Source organism: Trichosurus vulpecula, chromosome 6, assembly GCF_011100635.1.
Source record: "Trichosurus vulpecula isolate mTriVul1 chromosome 6, mTriVul1.pri, whole genome shotgun sequence".
NCBI lineage: Eukaryota > Metazoa > Chordata > Mammalia > Diprotodontia > Phalangeridae > Trichosurus > Trichosurus vulpecula.
This window is the reverse complement of record NC_050578.1, coordinates 245156989-245165165: the sequence shown is the minus strand read 5'-3', so window position 1 is coordinate 245165165 and position 8177 is coordinate 245156989. Positions and strand designations below refer to the sequence as shown.

The following is an 8177-nucleotide window of genomic DNA, read 5'->3' as shown; positions in this document are numbered from 1 at the left end:
AGAGTAGGAACTCCCAAAGAGCTTGATTCTTTGAGAGTTCTGGTGCTGTCAGGCCACTAGCATTTATTAAGCATCTACTGTGAGTCCCACACAGTGCTAAGCTCTGGGCGTACAACAAAAGGCCTAACTACAGCTGATTCTAGCCATTAGTGCTGGAGAGGGCCTTAAACCTAAGGCCTGCCATCTGTGGTGCCCTCCCCCCACATACAACCTAGAATCTGAGTGCTGCCAAATAACCCCCTGACCTGAATTAGTTGGACTTACTTGTCCTACCCCCAAGATCTTCGAAGGATTTTGGTAGGAAACAAATGTATCATACCTGTATGTAATGGCCTCCAAAAAAGCAACTCCAGACTTGCAGTGTCTGGATTGGGTCGAGACTGGTCACACCACAGAGATAGCTCAGTTTCCTTTGTACATTGATGGTGTAAACTAGACCCTTAGGTGTCTGAGCTCTAAATCTGTGATCAGATGACTCAGTCCACTAAGTTCCCTTCTGAGATGGATTTTTCAAGGACAGGCCAGTATGTCTCCCAGTGACAAACACTGCATAAAAGTTTATGGTCTCCTCTGATACCCTTGTATATAAGTGCTAGGTTTGGCCGGGGAGGACCTGAGTTTGAATCTAGGCCCTGGCATTTAGCACCTCTCTGATGCTGGGCAAGGCACTCTCTGGGACTGTTTCCTCACCTGTAAAATGAGCTATTGGGGGCTTAGTTTACTAGAGGGCCTTTGAAGGGCTATCTAGCTCCAGATCTTATGAAGTTAGCCAGATTTTGCCTACACCGATTCATATAAAGACCTTTTAAAGAACATTAAGCCACAGGAATATGTGTCTCTGTGGAAGGAATATCCACCAATGAAATAACAAAATAGCCAGGTACGTAGGTAGATGGTGGACTGACAGATACGGCTACCAATGAGCTGTAGAGGCCGCCACAATACACTGAATAAAGAATAGGCCTTAGGAAGACCTGGCTCATATTGTCTGTGATCTAGGGCCAATCACTTAATCTCTCAATGTTTCCGGGCAATTCTATAAAAACTATAAATTGCCAAGCACGTGCTTCATTTGCATAGGGAAAAGAAGGTCTTCACCAGGAGTTAGCTGTAAGAAATGACCAGCCCGGCCTTCAATGACAGCCCCTTCGGATGCCTCAGTATTGTGGAAGTGACCAGTTCTCTGCAAAAGCTCCTGCAGAACCGTATAAATCTTCAGAGACCAGGAGACAGTTGTCTGGTTGGCCTGTTACCTGATGCCGGAGGGTTGGCCACCATGTAGTCGAGTTTGGGGTCCGTCAGCTGGACTTAGAGACGAATGACAGCACCCAAAATAGTTAAGCTGGTATTCCCCTGCCAAAGGTTGGCCATCCCATTCTGTCCTGGAGGCTGACCAAGAGTGGGAAGGGGGGGAGGGGTAGAGAATCATCCCCTAGAGTGGGACCCGCCCTCACAGAGGCACGCGGACAAAAGCTGGGTCAAGTTCGCCCTAGCCTGCTCTAGGCGGCCGCTGCAGCCCTGCCCCCACAGTCCAGCTGCCCCGGCCCCAGACCGTGCCAGACCATGAACGTTCGCTAGGTCGCGCCTGGATGTCCACAGCACCTACTTGGGTTCCCAGCCCTGACTCCTGGGAGCGCCTTGGGGGATAAGAAGGGATTTTAATCTTCTAAGGGCAGGGAAGCTTGCCTGGGACAAGCGAGGTCGAGAGAGGGGAGCGGGCTCGGGGCGGAGCCTGGCGGAGGGGGGGGGCGGAGCCTGGCGGAGGGGGGGTGGCGGGCCTGGAGCTCAGGTTGCCCTGGGAGTTTGGAGAGCTGGCCCAGGAGGGCGCCGCCCACAACGCTAGAATCGCCCTCGCTCACTCTCCCCGGACAACGTCGTTCCGCGAGTCGTCCGCGAGTCCGGACCCCTGTAGCCGCCTCTCTTGCCCCTTACGTAAGATTGGGAGCTGGCCGCTCTGCGCCCCGGGAATGGGTGGGTGGGTGGTTGGTCTAGATCGGGACGCCGGGCGGGGGTTTTGGGTTCTGCTCACCCACGCCCCGCACACCGGAGAGGCCTCGGCCAGGCGTGCCAGTAGGGGTGCGGAAACGGCTGCGGGGCGCAGGTAGCGGCAGAGGGCTGGGGACAGGAGCGGGCGCCTGGGCCATCGGGCCCTGCCTGCCTCCTTACGCCGCTCAGCTCCTGGGTGGCAGCGGCACAAAGGCACAAAATCGCGGCTTGGGGACCTAACGCTGGTGCTTCCCTCCCTTTTCGGTACCCCGCTTCTGGCCGAGCGCCGGGCTCCTTGCGGGCTCCGGGACCTCACCGGAGGTCAGCCTCCGGCCCGGTGGCAGGGGCTCCCACTGTGCTGCTGCGCAGCTAGCTCCTAGGAAGAACTCTGCCCTACGCATCTCCGCGGGGGCCAGGATCGCAGCCCCTGAGCCCCAATTGATGGGACTAACAGCAGCTGTTCTGGGCAGGCTTCGCCCAGCTGGCAGGCTGGACGTGCTGGGCGCCCTTGGGGGGGTAGAACTGAGTTCGTATTCCCCTTAGATCTGTTTGATAGAAGCCAGCACCCAAAACTCCCACCTAGAGCCCTGACCATGGGTAGATGGCCCCGGAGGCCATGACTCCACAAGGAGTCCCCCCCCCCCCTCCCCATGTCTCTCTTCATTGGTGCTGAATGTTTTTGGGGCAGATCATGCATACCTAGCTTATCAAACTCTTTCCAGTCAGGGAAAATTGTGTTAGCCTGGTCCTGAAAACTAGGTGGAAGAGAAGATAACCTCTCACTTCCCCCACCCCACCCCTCCCCACTCCACAAAAAACCCCAGATGGACTAGAGCCAGGACGGCAGAGAGAAGCCAGGAAAAAACATTAAGTCAAGCCTCTAAAAGGACAAAGTGAAACAATTTTCTAGCCCAAGATAACTTAGAAGGACTTCAGAAAAGGCTGGTCTCACTTGGGTAAAAGCTGAAAGGAAGTGCAGGTGGTGTTCAGGCAAGGCAGCAGAAAGGTCTTAGCCACACCACACATCAGCCACCGAGGTTCCAGGAGGCTCAGCAGGCCAGTGACACTGAAGGCCAGCTAGGAGGCCTCCAGCCCCAGAACGCAGGCGCAACTAGGAGGGGGCCACCCTGGTACAGTGGGCAAACCACTCAAACCTGAGGCCCCAGTGCAGAGAGCCAGTGACCAGGCCCCTGGCCCCCAGTGCAAGAAGCTTGGGACAGTGCCCCCGTACCCCAAGAGCAGAACTCTGCAAAAAAAAAAACCCAAAACAAAACCCCAACCCAGCCAACAACCCATCATAGTAGTAGTCTGATCTGTTGAACCAAGCTGTGCTCTTAGCATTTCTCAACGTGGTATAGAGTAGAAAGAACAGGACTAAGAATCAGGAGGCCTGGATTCTAATTTGGGCTCTGGTACTTGTGCAAGAGATAGCCTGGAATAGAGGGCAGGTCTTGGATTCAAGTCTTTCCTCTGACCCTGTTAGCTCTGTGACCCTGGCAAATCACTCCATCTTTCTGTGTGCAACTAAGTTATAAATCTTGGTCAGTCTGCACCTGTGAAGCCATATTCTAAATCAGGGTTCCTCTCCCTCCCCCTCCATTCAATGAAACCACCAGTTGGGACTCAAAAGGAAAAAAAAGTGTAACTCTGGGCAATTTATTTTCCCCCTGGATCTCATTTTCCTCGTTTAGAAAAAGAGGGGTTTGGAACTAGGAGACTTCTAAGATCCCTTTCAACTCTTTGAATTATAGATGATTACCTTTCTCTCAGCATGGGTTGTCCCTGAATGCTGGTACCCTGAAAGAAGAGATCTCCCTGCCTAGTGATGAAAGACATTGGTAGAGAGTGGAGGATGGCTCATTTCAGGAAAAATAAATCAGCATCTTAGCAAATTAGGAAATCACTAAATCTCTTTTAGCCTGAATGCTATGATCGTCTGTTGACAGGGTATCTGGGTTTAAGATTTTATAAGAAATTAAATGATTACAGGCACTCTGCTGGCTCTCTTGAGGACAGAATTTTTCCCTATCCTGGGATAGGGGAGGCTGCCATTTCCCTAGTCTGGATCATAGATAGGGTCATAGGCTATCAGAACTGGAAACTACTTGAGAGGTCATCTAGTCCAATCTCTTAATCTTACAGGTAAGGAAACTAAGATTCAGAGAGCAATTTTGACTTGGCTCCTGGATATACAGGCAGAGTCAGGACTTGAACCGAGTGTTCTGATTCCAAATCCAACCATCTCTCCACTGGACCAAAGAAGTGGGAGAGCTTTCCCCTCCCTGGTTTCTCTCGAGTATGAGAAATTGCTATATTCTATATCATCCCGATGTATAGATTTCAGTGTTTATAGAGAGGGAGTCAAGGAGAAGGGGAGGGAGTGGATATGCTCTTCTTGGAACAGATAATGCCCAGATTTTGCTTGGAAAAATAATGTAGCTTCCTTAGAAATTTTCTTTGTGAGATAAAAGCATATGCCCAACCTCTGAGTCAGCAAAGAGCATTGTGTTCCAACTGGGAACTTGAATGCAGACTTCTGGTAAGTCAGGCCTAGGTAAGGATGCCCTGGGATGCCAGGTGGATGGGAGGGAGGAGGAATAAGCACTTATATAGTGCCTGCTGTGTGCCAGGCACCAGAGTTTTCTTCCTTCCTTTTTCTTCCTTCCTTCCTCCCTCCCTCCCTCCCTCTCTCTCTCTCTCCCTCCCCCTGTCCCTCCCTCACTCTCTCCCTTTCCCTTTCTGTCCTCACTACCACCATTCAAGGTAGATAGGAGGTTATTATTCCCCTTCTACGGTGGAGCCCCTCAGCCAGGGTATGGAGTAGTCCGAAAGGGAGCAAACCTCGGTGGTTTGAGCACTTTCTTTCTTTAAAATCTTCAGTTTTCTAGTCTTGAGCAAAATTTTTTTCACGTTAAGATCTTGGCAGTCAAAACCTAGAAACTGGGAATGAAGAAAAGAAAGACCCCAATGGATTGGGGGCTCTCCTTCCCCACCTCCTCTTTAGCCCTTCCATTCTCCCTGAGAGACATCTCTTAGCATCTGATTGGGAGGGAGGGAACTGAGAAAGTGGGGAGAGGTAGGAGAGGGTCCCCATCCTAAGGAAGCATTAGGGTCCAGGCACCCATTGGAAGGGCTGAGGATGACTTCATGGGAGGGACCTTTGATTTCATAGATACAGGTATGGAAGAGAGCTCAGAGGCCATCAAGCCTGGCTCTCGTTTATTTTTATTATTTATTATATTTGTTTTTAAATTTTAAATTCAATTTTATTTCATCTTCAGTTCCAAATTCTCTTCCTCCCTTTCTCTCTCCCCACCCACTAAGAAGGAGAAAAAGAAAAGCCATTACCCCCTCATTTTTACAGAGAAGGATACTGAGGCCCAAAGTACTCGAGTGACTTGCCCAGGGTCACACAGCTAGTAAACATCTGGATTCAAACCCAGGGCTTCCTGACCCTGCAGGAGCAGATGCTCTCTTGTGTCTCCCTCCAAGAGTTTTTTTTTTTAATCCCCCCTTCCCATTTCCACGTGCAGATTACAAACCCATGAGTCAATAGCCTTCCATGGGCCAAGTAAGTGAGCTTCAGTAAGGAAGAAGTGCTTCAAGTACCATGATTAAATGAGGCTCGGATCACATTCTGCAGAAACTATGAATAATTCCCATGATATTAGGTGGGGTGGAATGTTTGTCTTCTAGCATGGAGGAATGTCATAGGTTGTTTGTGTAACAAGGATCCTCCCCTGTGGCCTTGGTCTGAATTAAAGTCTGTGTCTCCCCCTCTTTCTGAATGCTGGATTGTACCAGGTAATCTTACGGTCTCATTTCAGGGTGAAAGTGATTCTGGAAGCACATCAGGGGAAAAGGGTCTCTTGATACTGGACTTCCCTAGATTCCTTGGTAGAAGGATCGGCTTATTAATTCACTTTAAAAAAATACATTTTTATTGATACTTTTTCATATCATCAGAGTAATCTTTTTGCTTTGGGTGAACTGCCTCCCCCACCTTGATCATCCAGATTGAATTCTCCTGTGTGACAAATAAAAACAATTAAAAACACCTGATATGGGGAACGCAAGTCTTCTGACTAGAATCCTAGCACTCTATCTGCCGGGCTGCCTGACCCAATTCTAGACGTCAAGGGGTTTTAAGGTGGAGAGATGGAGCTCCCGTGGAAGGACCTAAATTTTCTTAGTCAAGTGAGAGTGGAGATCTTCTGCTGGGAGGGTGAAGGGATAGGAAGCATGGGAGACTTCAGAGAAGAGAATGGCTGAACAGCTGCTGTGAGGAGTGAGCTAGGGAGTTAACAAGGGAGGAGGAAGAGCATCGCCTTGTTGCTGGGACAGCTCAGTTGGAAGATCTTCACTTTCTTCACCGAAGGCTTGTGGGTGGAAGTAGTGTGTTATTCCCACTTTATGGATAAAAAAACTGAGTTTCAGGGAGGGGAAGGGACTTAGGAAGGGGGAATTGGGAGAGCTTAGCCTTGAAAGAAGCTAAGGATTCTGGGAGAGCGTTGCAGGTGCAGTAGGTTGACCTCAGATGCCATATAGCCCAGCCCCCCTCTCTGAGGCCTAGGGAGCTTATGTGACAGACTCAAAGTCACCTAAGTCGTTGGAGGTAGGATTTGAATTCAGGTCCTCTGACTCCAGAGTCACTTCCTTCTTCCTTAAACAAATTGGTGGCATTTTATATGTAGAGAATTAGATAAGTAGAGGCCAGTTTGACTGGAATGAGGAAGGTGAAAGGAATACTATCAGTGAGTCAGGGATTATAATGGGAAGGACTTGAAATGCTAATCCTGGAGGTGATGGTGAGGCCTCTTGAGCCAAAATTATAATATTATAATTATAAATATTATTATACATTATAAATAATAATGATAATAGTCAAATTATTTCTGTGTTTCTTCTGCATCTATTTCTCCCACTTTCATTTGCTTTTATTGTAACTTCCTACCTCAGTGACCTTCCCCTTTTCTAGGTTTCAGTTATCTTATTTGCAAAATGAGGTAGGTTTTTCACACAGTCCCTTGTCTGTTCCTCAAATTTGCTTCTTTAATTTAACTTAATAGGGACAGTTCACTTTCATGACATATAAAAGTGCTTTATAAAGCACTAGGTGTCCCCAACAAAATCAACACTTCGGTCAGATATGTGGTATTTGTGTTTTATCCCCAATTTACCAGTGGGGGAACTTGATTGGAAAAGGGATTTATGCCCACTGTCCCATAGCAAATAAATAGGGCTGGGACTCAGACCTAGCAGTGTGGGGTAATGGAGGGAGCCCAAGATTTGGAAGGCCTGGGTTTGAATTCTGACTTGGTTTCCTTTTCCCCCTGTGTGACCTGTAAAATGGCGGGGTTGGAGTAGGCCAATCTCCCAGTTACAGAGAAAAGGTTTTGTTTTTAGAGAAGGCCATTCTGCCTAGGGCATCCGGTCCAGGAATGATGATCTTCAAGTAGCCTTCTTCTGCGTTAGGAAACAGAGCCTTTTTGGGAGATGGCTAATTTGGTCTTGGGCTGCAGAAAGAGAAGTCAAACCCCCAGCAGTAAAGAAATAGTCCCCTGTACTCTGCCTCGATCGGACCATGCCAGCCTGGAGTAGTGGATTTTGTTCTGGGTGTCTGGAAACGTCATTGATATTTAGAAAGGCCTTGAGTTCTTATCAGTTGAGGACTAGATAAAGGGAGTGGAGATTTTTAGTAAGTGGAAGAGATGACTCAGAAGAGATATGAGAGCTGCATTGGAAATGTTTGGGAGGTTTCTTTGTGATGCTCTTTTATTACTATCATATTTCTGATGATTCTTCCACCACCCACAGGGCCCTCAACAAAGGAACATGATATACCAAGACAAACCAGTACGTGGGTCCCCTCAGCCTCTTTCTAGACCTATGTATGGAGGTGAGAGGAAGGAGGCCCATTCCTTAGTCACTCCTCAGGTTGATTATCACCTGGACTAAGGATTAGGAGTGTTCTACAGTTAGCCCTTCCACATGGCCACTTTCTCCATCATGGTTTCTATAGATCGTGGGGTTGGCATAAGAAATTAAATGAGAATTTTGGGGGAATTTTGCGGAAGCCGTAGATAAGCAAAGGCTGGCAGATGACACAGACCCTATGACCAAATATCCAAATTTTACAATAAGGTACTGTAAACACCCCATAAAAGAAAAAGAAAAAATTGAGACTTCTT

General features: G+C 48.5%; 1 protein-coding gene across 1 annotated transcript in view; it reads left to right on the top strand.

The window, feature by feature from the left end:
• The first annotated feature begins 1728 nt into the window (after positions 1-1728).
• CD59 (CD59 molecule (CD59 blood group)) overlaps positions 1729-8177 on the top strand; it is a 28776-nt gene continuing 22327 nt past the window's right edge. Inside the window, exon 1 of the mRNA XM_036764423.1 lies at positions 1729-1932. The gene's annotated coding sequence lies outside the window, so the exon portion shown is untranslated. The remainder of the gene's footprint in view (positions 1933-8177) is intronic.